Genomic DNA, 19,604 nt, shown 5'->3' with positions numbered 1-19,604 from the left:
TCCCTGGTTATTGAGCTGGGTTATTTCCCCTCCCTGGGTGAGGTGTAGACGTTGGCCTGGTCCCTGTAGTTCTCCTCTCTGGCCCCCTTCTTTTCATGTGTGCCCTGCTTGTCTGGCTGCTGGAGATATAGGTTTAAGATCACTTTGAGGGAACAGACACATTTGCCATTTGACTCTAATCTCAGAAGGACCTCAGCCACCCAAACCACGGCCTGTGAGATAGAAGCTGTTTTTCAGTCTCTCGGTCCCAGCTTTGATGCATCTGTACTGACCTCGCCTTCTGGATGGTAGCAGGGTGAACAGGCCGTGGCTCGGGTGGCTGAGGTCCTTGAGAGCACTGTTACCATTTGACTCTAAAAGAGTCCGAATGCGACGTTAGCTAGCTTACCCCTTTTAATACTGACACTTGTGGCTGCTTCGCGTGATGTATTGTTGTCTCTTCCTTCTTGCCCTTTGTGCTGTTGTCTGTGGCCAATAATGTTTGTACCATGTTTTGTGCTGCTACCATGTTGTGCTTCTACTGTGTGGTTGTCATGTTGGTTGATACCATGTTGTGTTGTCATGTGTTGCTGCCATGCTGTGTTGTTGTCTTAGGTCTCTCTTTATGTAATGTTGTGGTGTCTCTTGTCGTGATGTGTGTTTTGTCCTACTTTTTTTTTTTTATCCCAGCTCCGTCCCCGCAGGCGGCCTTTTGGCAGGACGCCATTGTAAATAAGAATTTGTTCTTAACTGACTTGCCTAGTTAAATAAAGGTTAAATAAAATAAAATAAAATAATAATAATAATAATAATAACACAACAATAGTGGCACTCGCCTGTTTCCCTGAAATATCTGGGGTTTGACTTGGGTAGTGTTTAAAGGGTAGGAAGCATGTGTTTTTACTCACCAATGTAACAACACTGTGTGGTCAAAGATTTAGTCACTTAGATGTCACAATCTTATGGTACATAGTCACTGGAACACTGGTCACTGGAACACTGGTCACTGGAACACTGGTCACTGGAACACTGGTCACTTTAATGTTTCCACACTTTTACCAACTTCATATGCATTAACTGAATTCTAGTCAAGGCCTATCTTCTTTAACTATTGTTGTACATATACTATTTCTTCAGAAATACTACATATTCTTTCCATATACTGTCCATATTGTCTATACATCCCATCACACACACACACATATATATACAGTACCAGTCAAAAGTTTGGACACACCTACTCATTCAAGGGTTTTTCTTTATTTTTACTATTTTTACATTGTAGAATAATAGTGAAGACATCAAAACTATGAAATAACACATATGGAATCATGTAGTAACCAAAAAAGTGTTTAACAAATCAAAATATATTTTATATTTGAGATTCTTCAAATAGCCACCCTTTGCCTTGATGACAGCTTTGCACACTCTTCGCACTTGTTGGCTGCTTTTCCTTCACTCTGCCATCCGACTCATCCCAAACAATCTCAATTGGGTTTAGGTCGGGGTATTATGGAGGCCAGGTCATCTGATGCAGCACTCCATCACTATCCTTCTTGGTAAAATAGCCCTTACACAGCCTGGAGGTGTGTTGGGTCATTGTCCTGTTGAAAAACGAATGATAGTCCCACTAAACCCAAACCCGATGGGATGGCGTATCGCTGCAGAATGCTGTGGTAGCCATGCTGTTTTAGTGTGCCTTGAATTCTAAATAAATCACAGACAGTGTCACCAGCAAAGCACCCCCACACCATAACACCACCTCCTCCATGCTTTACGGTGGGAACTACACATGCGGAGATCATCTGTTCACCCACACCGCGTCTCACAAAGACACGGCGGTTTGAACCAAAAATCTCCAGACCACAGACTCCAGACCAAAGGACAGATTTCCACCGGACTTGGCCCAAGCAGGTCTCTTCTTATTATTGGTGTCCTTTAGTAGTGGTTTCTTTGCAGCAATTCAACCATGATGGCCTGATTCACACAATCCCCTCTGAACAGTTGATGTTGAGATGTGTCTGTTACTTGAACTCTGTGAAGCATTTATTTGGGCTGCAATTTCTGAGGCTTGTAACTCTAATGAACTTATCCTCTGCAGCAGAGGTAACTCCGGGTCTTCCATTTCTGTGGCGGTCCTCATGAGAGACAGTTTCATCATAGCGTTTGATGGTTTTTGCGACTGCACTTGAAGAAACTTTAAAAGTTATTGAAATGATCTGTATTGGCTGACCTTCATATCTTAATGTAATGATGGACTGTCTGTTCTCTTTGCTTATTTGAGCTGTTCTTGCCATAATATGGGCTTGGTCTTTTACCAAATAGGGCTATCTTCTGTATACCCCCCTATTTGCAGAGGGGTCAAATACTTATTTCCCTCATTAAAATGCAAATCAATTTCTAACATTTTTGACATGCGTTTTTCTGGATTTTGTTGTTATTATTCTGTCTCTCACTGTTCAAATAAACCTACCATTAAAATTATAGACTGATCATTTCTTTGTGAGTGGGCACAAAATAAAAATAAGCAGGGGATCAAATACTTTTTTCCCTCACTAATAAATAATAATAAATAAATAAATTGGTCATTTAGCAGACGCTCTTATCCAGAGCGACTTACAGGAGCAATTAGGGTTAAGTGCCTTGCTCAAGGGCACATCGACAGATTTTTCACCTAGTCGGCTCGGGGATTAGAACCAGCAACCTTTCGGTTACTGGTACAACGCTCTTAACCACTAAGCTACCTGCCGCCTACAGGCTCACTGTATATACACACACACACACTCCGGACTCCGACATTGCTCGTCCTAATATTTTTACTTTTTAGATTTGTGTGTATTGTTAGATATAACTGCACTGTTGGAGCTAGGATTTGATTTGATCTTGTAACAAATGTTACATTTGGAATAATCTTCAGGGATGATCAACGTTATCGGTTTGTTAGTCCTTCCTTTACAGGTCACTACTGAACACTTGTCTGTTTAGGGGCTTTCCAGACAAGAAGCGGCAGCAGAGTTGCCCATTCATTTTCGATGGAGCTAGGCGGGGGGCGGAATTCTATCCAGGCGGAGCGATCGGTGGTGCTCGTGCACGTGAAAGCCGCTTAGCTGAGGCTGAAAAAAATTTGAATTTTCTATATTTTGGCCAACTCCGCTCCACACTATAGCTTCCGGTCTGGAAAGCCCTTTAAGGTGGTTTTGTACACCACATAATCAGAAGTCATACCGCTCATAGTGTTTACTGTTCACATTGCCCTTACTTTCTGAATAGTGATGCACAGCAGCATTGGCAGGAATGAGCTGTCTGTCCAGTGTGGATGGCTATTCCCAAAGCTGGGCTTCTCCTGTATTCAGAAGCCCACCTCCCTCCTCCAATTCACCCTATTATCCAAATGCCTGACTGGTGGCTTTCTGGCAGCCATGTGATTGAGAAATTACATAGACTGAGCCACTACATGTGACTGATAATTGTAGCCCAATTTACTAAACATATAAATTAGTGCAAGGCCATTAAACTTCATGAGAAGTCTCAATTAAGCTGTTTTAGTCCCCCGAAATGGCCATAGGGTGGAAGACTCCCTTCACTTTCCCCAAACAGGTATGTAGCCTATTTTAAAACATGTTTTTTCGGGGCAGAATTTATGAACACATGTAGAACCATTATTGTATCGTTGCAGTGGCTTTTCTGTCAAATCTCATGTAGGCTTGCCTATGCCTTGTTGAATTGTTTACTAAGCATTTAAACTGCACCAATCAAGCAGATAGCATTATGTGTTTCATATGGGCTAGATGGTCAGGACCATCAACATATACTGATGGCTGGTTTACCCCAAACACAGATGAGGCTAGTCCTGGACTAAAAAGCATGTCCATTGTGAAAGCTTTTTAGATTAGGACTAGGTTTAATTTGTGTCTGGGATACCGGCCCTCAATGGGCATAATCTCAATACACAATGGGATGGATCCTTCAAGTTAAAACCTATACCCACGTAAGTAGGTTACTTTAAATTAGGTCTACATCCCATAATGTACACTATTAGAAAAAACGGTTATTTGTGGATTTATATATTGCCTTTTGTTTTTTGGAACGAGATTAAATTATTAGATTAGATTAACCTTTTACTAAAAAAGGTTATACAGTGCCTTCAGAAAGTATTCATACCCCTTGACATATTCCATATTTAGTTGTGTTACGGCCTGAATTCAAAATGGATTAAATATATATATTTTTTTATCTCAGCCTACACACAATACAATGACAAAGTGAAAATGTTTTTAGAAATGTTAACAAATTTATTGTAAATAAAATTGACATATTAATTTACATAAGTATTCACAACCCTGAGTCAAAACTTTGTAGAAGCACCTTTGGCTGCGATTACAGCTGTGAGTCTTTCTACTTAAGTCTCTAAGAGCTTTCCTCACCTGGATTGTGCAACATTTGCACATTATTCTTTTCAAAATTCTTAACTCTGTCAAATTGGTTGTTGATCATTACTAGACAACCATTTCAAATAGATTTAAGTCAAAACTGTAACTCGGAACATTCACTGTTTTCTTGGTAAGCAACTCCAGTGTAGATTTGGCCTTATGTAATAATAATAATAATAATATGCCATTTAGCAGACGCTTTTATCCAAAGCGACTTACAGTCATGCGTGCATACATTTTTTGTGTATGGGTGGTCCCGGGGATCGAACCCACTACCTTGGCGTTACAAGCGCCGTGCTCTACCAGCTGAGCTACAGAGGACCACATATGTGTTAGGTTATTGTCCTGCTGAAAGGTGAATTAATCTCCCAAGTGTAGGGTGGAAAGCAGATTGAACCAGGTATTCCTCTAGGATTTTGCCTGTGATTAGCTCCATTCCATTTCCCCCCAGTCCTTAACAATTTCAAGCATACCCATAACATGATGCAGCCACCACTATGCTTGAAAATATGAGAGTCGTACTCAGTGATGTGTTGTATTGGATTTGCCCCAAACAACATAACACTTTGTATTCAGGACAAAAAGTTAATTTCTTTGCCACATTTTTTGCAGTAATACTTTAGTGCCTTGTTGCAAACAGGATGCATGTTTTGGAATATTTGTATTCTGTACAGGCTTCCTTTTCTTCACTCTGTCAGTTAGGTTAGTATTGTGGAGTAACTACAATGTTGTTGAGCCATCCTCAGTTTTCTCCTATCACAGCCATTAAACTCTGTAACTGTAAAAATGTAATTAATAACTTCACCATGCTCAAAGGGATATTCAATGTCTGCTTTTAATATATATATATATATATATATATATATATATATATATATATATATATATATATATATATATATATATATAGATATATATATAGATATATATATTATCTACCAATAGGTGCCCTTCTTTGCGAGGCATTGAAAAACCTCCCTGGTCTTTGTGGTGGAATCTTTGTTTGAAATTCACTGCTTGACTGAGGGACCTTACAGATAATTGTATGTGTGGGGTACAGAGATGAGGTAGTCATTCAAAAATCATGTTAAACACTATTATTGTACACAGAGTGAGTCCATGCAACTTATTATGTGACTTGTTAAGCACATTTTTACTCCTGAACTTATTTAGGCCTGCCATAACAAAGGGGTTGAATACTTATTGACTGAAGACATTTCAGCTTTTCATTTTAATTAATTTGTAAAAAAAAAAAAATGAAAAACACAATTCCACTTTAACATTATGGGTATTGTGTGTAAACCAGTGACCAATTTTTATTTTATTTTATCCATTTTAAATTCAGGCTGTAACACAACAACATGTGGAAAAAGTTGAGGAGTGTGAATACTTTCTGAAGGCACTGTATATACCCAGTGAAGGCAAAGAACCTTCAGGGTTCTATCCCTACCCCAGACTGTAATGGGGATTTTAGAAAACAACAGCTAACAAAAGCTAACCCAGTCACATCAAACTCTGAAATGACAGGTAACATTCACTTTTAATTTGTTTCAGCTGTTTTGTATTGAAATGTATAACCATATTAATGATGCTGCTGCATGATTTCACCTTGTCAGAAAAATGGCTAGCTGTTGCTAGCTCTCTATGGCAGGGGGAAGATCAAATTCATATTTTGCAACATTGTTGCCGAGGTCTCAGTGGCAAACAGCAAGGTTCATATAAACCTGTGCTGTTGCAAACTAAATGCTAGCTAGTAGCAAGAGGAAATAATGTGTTTAATAAAAGCATACACTCTTAGATAAAAATAAATTTAAAAAAGGGGGTTCTATAGGCTATAGAATACACATCATTAGCAGATGTAGCGAAATGCTTGTGTTTCTAGCTCCAAGAGTGCAGTAATATCTAACAAGTAATATCTAACAATTTCACAACAATACACACAATATTCACAAATCTGAAGTAAAGGAATGGAATTAAGAATATACACTGCTCAAAAAAATAAAGGGAACACTAAAATAACACATCCTAGATTTGAATGAATGAAATAATCTTATTAAATACTTTTTTCTTTACATAGTTGAATGTGCTGACAACAAATTCACACAAAGATTATCAATGGAAATCAAATGTATCAACCCATGGAGGTCTGGATTTGGAGTCACCCTCAAAATTAAATTGGAAAACCACACTACAGGCTGATCCAACTTTGATGTAATGTCCTTAAAACAAGTCAAAATGAGGCTCAGTAGTGTGTGTGGCCTCCACGTGCCTGTATGACCTCCCTACAACGCCTGGGCATGCTCCTGATGAGGTGGCGGATGGTTTCCTGAGGGATCTCCTCCCAGACCTGGACTAAAGCATCCGCCAACTCCTGGACAGTCTGTGGTGCAACGTGGCGTTGGTGGATGGAGCGAGACATGATGTCCCAGATGTGCTCAATTGGATTCAGGTCTGGGGAACGGGCGGGCCAGTCCATAGCATCAATGCCTTCCTCTTGCAGGAACTGCTGACACACTCCAGCCACATGAGGTCTAGCATTGTCTTGCATTAGGAGGAACCCAGGGCCAGCCGCACCAGCATATGGTCTCACAAGGGGTCTGAGGATCTCATCTCGGTACCTAATGGCAGTCAGGCTACCTCTGGCGAGCACATGGAGGGCTGTGCAGCCCCCCAAAGAAATGCCACCCCACACCATGACTGACCCACCGCCAAACCGGTCATGCTGGAGGATGTTGCAGGCAGCAGAACGTTCTCCATGGCGTCTCCAGACTCTGTCACGTCTGTCACGTGCTCAGTGTGAACCTGCTTTCATCTGTAAAGAGCACAGGGCGCCAGTGGCGAATTTGCCGATCTTGGTGTTCTCTGGCAAATGCCAGACGTCCTGCCCTCATACCACCCTCATGGAGTCTGTTTCTGACCGTTTGAGCAGACACATGCACATTTGTGGCCTGCTGGAGGTCATTTTGCAGGGCTCTGGCAGTGCTCCTCCTTGCACAAAGTCGGAGGTAGCAGTCCTGCTGCTGGGTTGTTGCCCTCCTACGGCCTCCTCCACGTCTCCTGATGTACTGGCATGTCTCCTGGTAGCGGCTCCATGCTCTGGACACTACGCTGACAGACACAGCAAACCTTCTTGCCACAGCTCGCATTGATGTGCCATCCTGGATGAGCTGCACTACCTGTGCCACTTGTGTGGGTTGTAGACTCCGTCTCATGCTACCACTAGAGTGAAAGCACCGCCAGCATTCAAAAGTGACCAAAACATCAGCCAGGAAGCATAGGAACTGAGAAGTGGTCTGTGGTCACCACCTGCGAAACCAGTCCTTTATTGGGGGTGTCTTGCTAATTGCCTATAATTTCCACCTGTTGTCTATTCCATTTGCACAACAGCATGTTAAATGTATTGTCAATCAGTGTTGCTTCCTAAGTGGACAGTTTGATTTCACAGAAGTGTGATTGACTTGGAGTTACATTGTGTTGTTTAAGTGTTCCCTTAATTTTTTTGAGCAGTGTATAAATATTTGGACGAGCAACGTCAGAGCGGCATAGACTAAGATACAGTAGAATAGTATAGAATACAGTATATACATATGAGATGAGTAATGCAAAATATGTAAACATTATTAAAGTGACGTGTTCCATTATTAAAGTGGCCAGTGATTTCAAGTCTATGTATATAGGGAAGCAGCCTCTAAGGTGCTAGTGATAGCTATTTAACAGTCTTATGGCCTTGGGATAGAAGCTGTTTTTCAGTCTCTCTGTCCCAGCTTTGATGCACCTGTACTGACCTCGCCTTCTGGATGATAGCGGGGTGAACAGGCAGTGGCTCGGGTGGTTGTTGTCCTTCTTTTTGGCCTTCCTGTGACATTGGGTGCTGTAGGTGTCCTGGAGGCCAGGTAGTTTTCCCCTGGTGATGCAATGGGCAGACAGCACCACCCTCTGGAAGCCCTGCGGTTGCGGGCGGTGCAGTTGCCGTACCAGGCAGTGCTACAGCCCGACAGGATGCTCTCAATTGTGCATCTGTAAAAGCTTATGAGGGTTTTAGGTGCCAAGCCAAATTTATTCAGCCTCCTGAGGTTGAAGAGGCGCTGTTGCGCCCTCTTCACCACACTGTCTGTGTGGGTGGACCATTTCAGTTTGTTAGTGATGTGTACGCCGAGGAACTTGAAGCTTTCCACCTTCTCCACTGCGGTCCCGTCGATGTGGATAGGTGGGTGCTCCCTCTGCTGTTTCCTGAAGTCCACGATCAGCTCCTTTGTTTTGTTGACGTTGAGATAGAGGTTATTTTCCTGGCACCATACTCCAGAGCCCTCACCACCTCCCTGTAGGCTGTCTCGTCATTGTTGGTAATCAGGCCTACTACTGTTGTGTCGTTTGCAAACTTGATGATTGAGTTGGAGGCGTGCATGGCCACGCAGTCATGGGTGAACAGGGAGTAGAGGGGGCTGAGCACACACCCTTGTGGGGCCCCTGTGTTGAGGATCAGCGAAGTGGAGTTGTTGTTTCCTACCTTCACCACCTGGGGGTGGCCCATCAGGAAGTCCAGGACCTAGTTACACAGGGCGGGATTCAGATCCAGGGCCTGAGCTTAATGATGAGCTTGGAGGGTCCTATGGTGAGCTATAGTCAATGAACAGCATTCTTACATAGGTATTCCTCTTGTCCAGATGGGATAGGGCAGTGTGCAGTGCGATGGCGATTGCATCGTCTGTGGCTCTATTGGGGCGGTAAGCAAATTGAAGTGGGTCTAGTGTGTCAGGTAAGGTAGAGGTGATATGATCCTTGACTAGTCTCTCAAAGCACTTCATGATGACAGAAGTTAGTGCTACGGGGCGATAGGCATTTAGTTCAGTTACCTTTGCTTTCTTGGGTACAGGAACAATGGTGGACATCTTGAAGTATGTGGGGACATCAGACTGGGATAAGGAGAGATTGAATATGTCTGTAAACACTCCAGCCAGCTGGTCTGTGCATGCTTTGAGGACGCGGCTAGGGATGCCGTCTGGGCCGGCAGCCTTGTGAGGGTTAACACGCTTAAATGTCTTACTCACGTCAGCCACGGAGAAGGAGAGCCCACAATCCTTGGTAGCTGGCCGCTACCAAGTACAGTACTAGTCAAAAATTTGGACACACCTACTCATTCAAGGTTTTTCATTATTTTTACTATTATCTACATTGTAGAATAATAGTGAAGACATCAAAACTATGAAATAACACATGGAATCATGTAGTAACCAAAAAAGTGTTAAACAAATCAAAATATTGTTGAGATTTTAGATTCTTCAAAGTAGCCACCGTTTGCCTTGATGACAGCTTTGCACACTCTTGGATGGAGAGTGTCGCTGCACAGCTTTTTTCAGGTCTATTCAGAGATGTTAGATCGGGTTCAAGTCTGGGCTCTGGCTAGTTCACTCAAGGACATTCAGAGACTTGTCCCGAAGCCACTCCTGCGTTGTCTTGGCTGTGTGCTTATGGTTGTTGTCCTGTTGGAAGGTGAACCTTCGCCCCAGTCTGAGGTCCTGAGCGCTCTGGAGCAGCTTTTCATCAATAAACTTTCTGTACTTTGCTCCTTTCATCTTTGCCTCAATCCTGACTAGTCTCCCAGTCCCTGCCGATGAAAAACATCCCTACATCATGATGCTGCCACCACCATGCTTCATCGTAGGGAATGTGCCAATTTTCCTCCAGACGTGACGCTTGGCATTCAGGCCAAAGAGTTCAATCTAGGTTTCATCAAACCAGAGAATCTTGTTTCTCATGCTCTGAGAGCCTTCTGGCAAACTCCAAGCGGGCTGTCATGTGCCTTTTACTGAGGAGTGGCTTCCGTCTACCATAAAGGCCTGATTGGTGGAGTGCTGCAGAGATGGTTGTCCTGGATGGTTCTCCCATCTCCAGAGAGGAACTCTGGAGCTCTGTCAGAGTGACCATCGGATTCTTGGACACCTCCCTGACCAAGGCCCTTCTCCCCCGATTGCTCAGTTTGTCCGGGCGACCAGCTCTAGGAAGAGTCTTGGTGGATCCAAACTTCTTCCATTTAAGAATGGAGACCAATGTTCTTGGGGACCTTCAATGCTGCAGACATTTTTTAGTACCCTTCCCCAGATCTGTGCCTCGACACAATCCTGTCTCGGAGCTCTACAGACAATTTGTTCGACCTCATGGCTTGGTTTTTGCTCTGACATGCACTGTCAACTGTGGGACCTTATATAGACAGGTGTGTGCCTTTCCATATCATGTCCAATCAATTGGATTTGCCACAGGTGGACACCAATCAAGTTGTAGAAACATCTCAAGGATGATCAATGGAAACAGGATGCACCTGAGCTCAATTTCGAGTCTCATAGCAAAGGGTCTGAATACTTATGTAAATAAGGTATTTCTGTTTTTTATTTTTAAAACATTTGTGACAGACCGGCTCGATTCGCTCCTATATAGCAAAGTTTGAAATTGTGTTTTTTACATTGGATAAAAGTAGAGACTCAGAGCTAGTTCACACCCTCTTAAAGATTTCAAGACTAAAGGCTGGTTTATACTATGGGTGGGTTTGTAAATTCAATCTGGAGTGCCAGAGTGCGCTCTGGGCGTTTGTGAACTCAGAGCGTTGTCAGATTGTCCGTTCTTAAATTCAGAGCGCACACTGGACTCTCTGGCCGAGGAGTAGGGTTGATCCGAGCGTTCTGACCTAACAACAGCAGTTAAGCACCCAAGCTAACTGTCTAACGTTGGCTAGCTTTCTAGCTACTTCCAGACACAAATGAGAGAACAGCTCACTCTGACCATTTTACTCACCCTAGCAGAGCTGGTTAGGCTGTTTCTATGTTATCCAGAGCGTTGGTGACTAACTGTGCTGCTGGCAACAATTTAATTACGCTTTTTTGCCAAAGTTTACTGACACCGGCCATATTCAACGGGTGTTGAGCGTTTGTAAATTCGTCAGTTATTCTTCGCTCTGGCACAGAGACAAGAGTGCTCTGAAATCAGAGTAGATAACCAGACCAAATTTACCAGCTATGTCTATTGACAGTTGTCACAGTGACATCATGAACATTCTATTGAAATGGTTACTTGCATAGTGGAGTCTTTTGTTTAGACATGTAGCTAGCTAAACAATGAACCATAATCCCAACTCATAACGTTACTACCCTGCATGAATCTGCAGGTAGCTAACCAACCAGGTTCAATGTTAGCTAGCTAGCTAACATTAGGCTTTAACTAGCAATGCAAATGACTCTGAGATACGAATAATATTACTACATAGATCATACACGTAACGTTAGCTAGACAGCCAGCCAGCTAACAGTATGCTTTAACTTGAAATGAAAACGACTTTCTGACTAAATTAGAGACGTGTGAAATCTTAAAATATAGCTAGCTAGACTATCTTACCCGTATACATGGATGGACGCTACTCCCTCTCTGTCACGGATGCCATGGTTACCCTTAGTTTGAAGATGTAATCCGGAGACAGGTGTTTTATACAATAGCCTTCTGTGTGTTCTCTTTTCGACTCCCTCTGCATATTTGCAACAAACGGCAGAACATTTCTCCATCTCCTTAGCAATCATACTCTAATTCCACTGGGCAAACTTGGTCCTCCAGAAAGTGGAGAGCAACACTTTTGCAGTTCTACTATGTGATATCTTTCAAAAAAGCTGCGTTAGAAAGGATTACCTACACATATTGACCAGCTCATGACAGAAGCGTGCTACATGGCAGACCAATCCGAACTCATCTCTCGGCATGTACAGCCCACACATTATCTCAGCCAATCATGGCTAGCGGGAAGGTTCCTGTCTTTTTCTGTGGCTAAACCAACAAGGCTCGTAATTTAACAAAATATGGAAAAAGGGAAGGGGTGTGAATACTTTCCTAATGCACTGTATATTCCATAGAAGGATTTTGGAACCTCTTACCCTGGCAATTTGAGTGTTAAACTCATAGGTACACTAGCAATGGCTGCCAGTTCAGACTTGAATGGGAACTGCTATCAATGGATTATATTTCTATGGTTAGTTGCGGCTGTCTGTTTGCCTTTTGCACATTTTTAAATACAATCACGGGAAAAACGTACAGTTTGGAAAGCAAATGCCTACCGCAGAATAGAGAAGGCTATAAATAAAACTGCCCCGGCTCCTATAATTTCTTGATCCGGCCCTGTGTACTGGCAGTAGGTAACCCAGCGGGCTAAGGTGTTGGACCCAGGGCCGGTGATATCGGCGGGCCTTAAGGGGCCTGGCCTGCCCTACTGTACCTCCTTGCCCTTCCAAATAAAATATTGAAATATTTATCATTTATTTGACCGAGATGCACACCGACAGAAAGACGTATCGGTCTCAGTTAAAGCATCCGTGCGAGCGAAACAGCGCCCCGCTGTCTCAATATGTGTAGACCATGTATCTGATGCTGTCTGGACCAAAAGAGAATGGCATGTCATACTATTTCTGGCCAGACAGCATCAGATACATGGGCTACATATAGAGGGGCGCTATTTCGCTCGCTCTGATGCTTTCTCCGGTGATATAGTTTCAGCCGCGAGGAAGATGTGAAGCGAGAAGGCTCACTCTCGCCAATATCTGTCCAGAATAAACTCAGTGCGTTTCTATGGGAATAATATGCAGACCTAAGCTTGTCGCCTCCCTTCCTGCCTTTGGGACAAAGACTCGCATTGTTTGCACGGAGATATGAGCATCTCGTCATTATATACAGATCAGTGGCAGTCGTTGATGTTTAACATCTACGGGATCGGTGTCTCGTATACGGGACGGTTGAGCTAACATGCGCTAATGTGATTAGCATGACTGTTGTAAGTAACAGCAAACATTCCAGGACATAGACATGTCTTATATGGGCAGAAAGCTTAAAGTCTTGTTAATCTAACTGCACTGTCCAATTTACAGTAGCTATTACAGTGAACAAATACCATGCTATTCTTTGAGGAGAGTGCACAATGGCAACAAAAAACTTATCACGGCAACTGGTTTGATACATTCACCTCTGAAGGTAAATAATGTACTTACATTCAGTAATCTTGCTCTGATTTGTCATCCTAAGGGTCCCAGAGATAAAATGTAGCATAGTTTTGTTTGATAAAATTCATTTTTATATTCAAATGTAGGAACTGGGTTCTACAGTTTGAACCCCTGCTGTCTCTGGCTCCAGACATAGCCCGCCCGGCCATCTAGACATGTGAAAGTTAGTGTATAAGCTAATGATCCATCATGTATGACTTTCCTGGGAATGTGTAAACTTACATTTTGTATTACCATATCATTTTTGTATATTCTCTATAGTTATGTTCTTGAAAATTTATCAATTGACCGATTCGGCACATTTGGGCAGACAAAATAGTCCAGTATTGCAATGCTTCACTGGATCAATCTGAAACTTTGCACACACACTGCTGCCGTCTAGTGGACAAAATCTAAATTGTGCCTAAACTGCAATATTATATTGTGGCCTTTCTCTTGCATTTCAAAGATGATGGAACAAAAAAATAAATAGAAACCGCTTGTTTTTTTGTTTGTATTATCTTTTACCAGATCTAATGTGTTATATTCTCCTACATTAATTTCACATTTCCACAAACTTCAAAGTGTTCCCTTTCAAATGGTGTCAAGAATATACATATCCTTGCTTCAGGTCCTGAGCTACAGGCAGTTAGATTTGGGTATGTCATTTTAGGCGAAAATGGAAAAAAAAGTGTCCAATCCGGTCTACGGCACTGCATCGCAGTGCTTGAGGCGTCACTACAGACCCGGGTTCGATCCCAGGCTGTGTCACAACCGGCCGTGACCGGGAGACCACACCGTGACTGGGTTAGATGAGGGTTTGGCCGGCCGGGATGTCCTTGTCCCATCGCGCTCTAGCGACTCTTTGTGGCAGGCCGGGGCGCCTGCAAGCTGATTGCGGTCACCTGCAAGCTGATTACGGTCGCCAGTTGTACAGTGTTTCCTCCGACACATTGGTGTGGCTGGCTTCCGGGTTAAGCGAGCAGTGTGTGAAGAAGCAGTGCGGCTTGGCAGGGTCATGTTTCGGAAGACGCATGGCTCTCGACCTTTGCCTCTCCCGAGTCCGTACAGGAGTTGTAGCGATGGGACAAGACTGTAACTACCAATTGGATATCACGAAATTGGGGAGAAAAAGGGGTAAAAGTAAAAAATAAATAAAAAATAAAGATGAGGGAGGACGATAATTATTTTCATGAGCATGCCGTGATTTCAATTACAGCATATTGGATGACTGTCATTCATATTCTATTCACCCGGCTCAATGTAAAATCGATAGGTTTAGGCTACTACATGATACTCAAATTTTCCCTATACCCATCATGAGTTTGCTACAACCTAGCCTTTTGAATGAAAGTTTACAACGTAGGTGCACCGGTCGAGAGAAGAATGTGAGTAATCAAGGTCACAGACAGTGACACATTCAATACCGCCTTGCACACTCTTGCCTGCATCTAGCTGATCGAAGGTATAGTCATTAGTCCAGCAGTTGCAAACGAGAGTTTCTATTGGACAAATTCAGGTACGTTTATACCTGTTTTCTTCCGTTTATAAAGCGTTTTTCAACAGAATCGGCGGAATGAATACACCCCTGGTCACACGCAAACACAGTTCCCTTTCATAGCAGCCACATACAAAGAGCATGATATTTTCCTCATTGTATAATTCATTCTCACATCGAAATGGTCTCCTTCTCTCACCTTTTCACTTCGCTTGTGGACTTCGGTGCACAACACATCAGCTGTCTGTGACCAGGCAAAAAAACCTTTCCAAGCCAAACCTTTATATCATAACTGCTAGCCGCTACATACAGCCTACATTTTTGTCACCATATTAGCTAATGTCATAGTCAACTTACAGTGCATTCGGAAAGTATTCAGACCCCTTCCCTTTTTCCAAATGTTGTTACGTCATCAATCTACACACAATACCCCATAATGACAGAGCGAAAACAGGTTTTTAGAAATATTTACCAATGTATTAATAATAACAACCAGATACCTTATTTGCATAAGTATTCAGACCCTTTGCTGTCAGACTCGAAATTGAGCTCAGACCTGCACCAGACTGGGAAGACTGAATCTGCAATAGGTAAGCAGCTTGGTTTGAAGAAATCAACTGTGGGAGCAATTATTAGGAAATGGAAGACATACAAGACCACTGATAATCTCCCTCGATCTGGGGCTCCACGCAAGATCTCACCCCGTGGGGTCAAAATGATCACAAGAACGGTGAGCATAAATCCCAGAACCACACGGGGGACCTAGTGAATGACCTGCAGAGAGCTGGGACCAAAGTAACAAAGCCTACCATCAGTAACACACTACGCCGCCAGGGACTCAAATCCTGCAGTGCCAGACGTGTCCCCCTGCTTAAGCCAGTACATGTCCAGGCCCGTCTGAAGTTTGCTAGAATGCAATTGGATGATCCAGAAGAGGATTGGGAGAATGTCATATGGTCAGATGAAACCAAAATAGAACTTTTTGGTAAAAACTCAACTCGTCGTGTTTGGAGGACAAAGTTGCATCCAAAGAACACCATACCTACTGTGAAGCATGGGGGTGGAAACAGCATGCTTTGGGGCTGTTTTTCTGCAAAGGGACCAGGACGACTGATCCGTGTAAAGGAAAGAATGAATGGGGCCATGTATCGTGAGATTTTGAGTGAAAACCTCCTTCCATCAGCAAGGGCATTGAAGATGAAACGTGGCTGGGTCTTTCAGCATGACAATGATCCCAAACACACCGCCCGGAAAACGAAGGAGTGGCTTTGTAAGAAGCATTTCAAGGTCCTGGAGTGGCCTAGCCAGTCTCCAGATCTCAACCCCATAGAAAATCTTTGGAGGGAGTTGAAAGTCTGTGTTGCCCAGCGACAGCCCCAAAACATCACTGCTCTAGAGGAGATCTGCATGGAGGAATGGGCCAAAATACCAGCAACAGTGTGTGAAAACCTTGTGAAGACTTACAGAAAACGTTTGACCTGTGTCATTGCCAACAAAGGGTATATAACAAAGTATTGAGAAACTTTTGTTATTGACCAAATACTTATTTTCCACCATAATTTGCGAATAAATGCATTAAAAATCCTACAATGTGATTTTCAGGATTTTTTTTTCTCATTTTGTCTGTCATAGTTGACGTGTACCTATGATGAAAATTACAGGCCCCTCTCATCTTTTTAAGTGGGAGAACTTGCACAATTGGTGGCTGACTAAATACTTTTTTTCCCCACTGTAACTTAAAATGTTGCATTAAGAAGAAGGGGAGGGGTGTTAGGCGAAGATATGGTGCGTCTCTCTCCAGAATGCATGCATATGTATGAAAGTGCCCATTTGGCAATGTCTGTTTTCTGATTGTATTAACTCACCACCTACACCACTAATAAGCTGAGCTTCTCAATCATTTTTTCTTCCCCTCACACAAGTCAACAAAGTCTGTTTTTTTAACATCCGTTACTATTGATAGTTTCTCAGTATTTTAAAAAATGTTCCTACACTCACGGCCTCGATATTCACCATGCCTCGGTATGAAAGAGCAAAATATAATGATCTGATGATCCCATATATCCAGTGGAAACATCATTTACAAAATAACAGCTGTCCCGAGCTCACTGGCGCATAGGCTAGTTGATACAATGTTCCAAGTTCACTAGGGACATCTTCTGGATGATACAATGTTGCACTTTACTAGCAATAGCTCAAGCTAAGACAGATAGAAAGGGAGGCAGAGAGGGTGAGTAGAGAGATGAATATGATTGAAAGAACCTGAATTTTCATCAGGATATGTTGTACTGTTTATATTTGTCGGCTTTAGGCCTATGTATTTTACTTAGTTGACGATGGAAGTTATAGGCCTACTGCTGCATTGGCCTATAGGCTATCTCTGAGTTCTATGCTCTCATTTCTTTAGCCGCCAATGGATCACAGTGTGTCAATGTGTCCATATGGCAGAGGCTGGTTGTCACGCTCTGGTTCCGGGACGTTGTTATTGAACCAGGGTGTGTTTGTATTGTTGGGTGTTGTGTGGGTTAGGTTGGGTTTAGGGTATGTTCGTTTTGTTGTGTGCTGTTTGGTTGGGGTGTCTAGGTGGTTGTCTTCCTTGTTTGTATTAGTCATATGACTCCCAATCGGAGGTAACGAGTGTCAGCTGTCGGCTCGTTATCTCTGATTGGGAGCCATATTTAAACTGTGTGTTTTCACCTTGTTTTTGTGGGTTTTTGTTCCGTTTTCGGTCTGTGTACCGTGGACTTCATTGAGTCGTCTTTTGTTTTGGATTTTGGTTACTTTGCTAAATAAAGTCATGTTTCTTGGACACGTTGCGCCTTGGTCATACTTGGACGACATAGACGACCGTGACAGAAAAACCCACCACAAAAAGACCAAGCAGCGTGTCAAGCGGCAACAGGACCTACCTACACAGGATTTATGGACTCCCATAAAGGATTCATGGACATGGGAGGAGATTCTGGATGGTGAGGGGCCTTGGGATCAACCGGGAGAATATCGCCGTCCTCGTGAAGAGCGGGAGGCAGCTAAAGCCGAGAGGCGGCGATATGAGGAGGCAGCACGGAGGCAAGGCTGGAAGCCCGAGAGTACTACCCAAAAATTTCTTGGGGGGCTAAAAGGGAGTGTGGCGAAGTCAGGTAGGAGACCTGCGCCTACTCCCTGTACTTACCGTGGAGAGCGAGAGTACGGGCAGACACCGTGTTACGCAGTAGAGCGCATGGTGTCTCCTGTACGCGTGCATAGCCCGGTTCGGTACATTCCAGCTCCACGTATCGGCCGGGCTAGTTTGAGCGTTGAGCCGGATGTCATGAAGCCGGCCCCACGCATCCGGTCACCAGTGCGTCTCCTCGGGCCGGCTTACATGGCACCAGCCTTACGCATGGTGTCCCCGGTTCGCCTACATAGCCCGGTGCGGGTTATTCCACCTCCCTGTACTGGTCAGGCGACGGGGAGCATACAACCAGGTAAGGTTGGTCAGGCTCAGTGCTCAAGGGAGCCAGTACGCCTGCACGGTCCGGTATTTCCGGCGCCACCTCCTGTCTCCAGTCCAGTACCACCAGTGCCTACACCACGCACTAAGCCTCCTGTGTGTTCCCCGAGTCCTGTGCGTCCTGTTCCTGCTTCCCGCACTAGCCCTGAGATGCGTGTCCTCAGCCCGGTACCTCCAGTTCCGGCACCACGCATCAGGCCTACGGTGCGTCCCCAGGGTCCAGTATGCCCTGTTCCTGCTCCACGCACTAGCCCTGAGATGCGTGTCCTCAGCCCGGTACCTCCAGTTCCGGCACCACGCATCAGGCCTACGGTGCGTCCCCAGGGCCAAGCATGCCCTGTTGCTGCTTCCCGCACTAGCCCTGAGATGCGTGTCATCAGCCCGGTACCTCCAGTTCCGGCACCACGCATCAGGCCTACAGTGCGTCTCAGCCGGCCAGAGTCTGCCGTCTGCCCAACGGCGCCTGAACTGCCCGTCTGCCCAACGGCGCCTGAACTGCCCGTCTGCCCAACGGCGCTTGAACTGCCCGTCTGCCCTATGGCGCCTGAACTACCCGTCTGCCAAGCGTTGCATAAGCCGCCCGTCTGTACTGAGCCTGCAAAGCCGCCCGTCTGCCATGAGCCTTCAGAGCCGTCCGCCAGACCGGAGCCGCTAGAGCCTTCCGCCAGACAGGAGCCGCTAGAGCCTTTCGCCAGACAGGAGCAGCCAGAGCCTTCCGCCAGACAGGAGCAGCCAGAGCCTTCCGCCAGACAGGATCAGCCAGAGCCTTCCGCCAGACAGGATCAGCCAGAGCCTTCCGCCAGACAGGATCAGCCAGAGCCTTCCGCCAGACAGGATCAGCCAGAGCCTTCCGCCAGACAGGATCAGCCAGAGCCGTCCGCCAGACAGGATCAGCCAGAGCCTTCCGCCAGCCATGAGCAGCCAGATCCGTCAGCCAGCCATGAGCAGCCAGATCCGTCAGCCAGCCATGAGCAGCCAGATCCGTCAGCCAGCCATGAGCAGCCAGATCCGTCAGCCAGCCATGAGCCGTCCAGCCAGGATCCGCCAGAGCCGTCCAGCCGGATCCGCCAGCCAGCCAGGATCCGCCAGAGCCAGCCAGCCAGGATCCGCCATTCAGTCCGGAGCTGCCCCTCAGTCCGGTGCTGCCCCTTAGTCAGGTACTGTCCCTTAGCCCGGTGCTGCCCCTTAGTCCGGTGCTG

The sequence above is a fragment of the Coregonus clupeaformis genome, chromosome 16 (genome assembly GCF_020615455.1).
Source record: "Coregonus clupeaformis isolate EN_2021a chromosome 16, ASM2061545v1, whole genome shotgun sequence".
NCBI lineage: Eukaryota > Metazoa > Chordata > Actinopteri > Salmoniformes > Salmonidae > Coregonus > Coregonus clupeaformis.
This window is presented reverse-complemented; position numbering follows the sequence as displayed.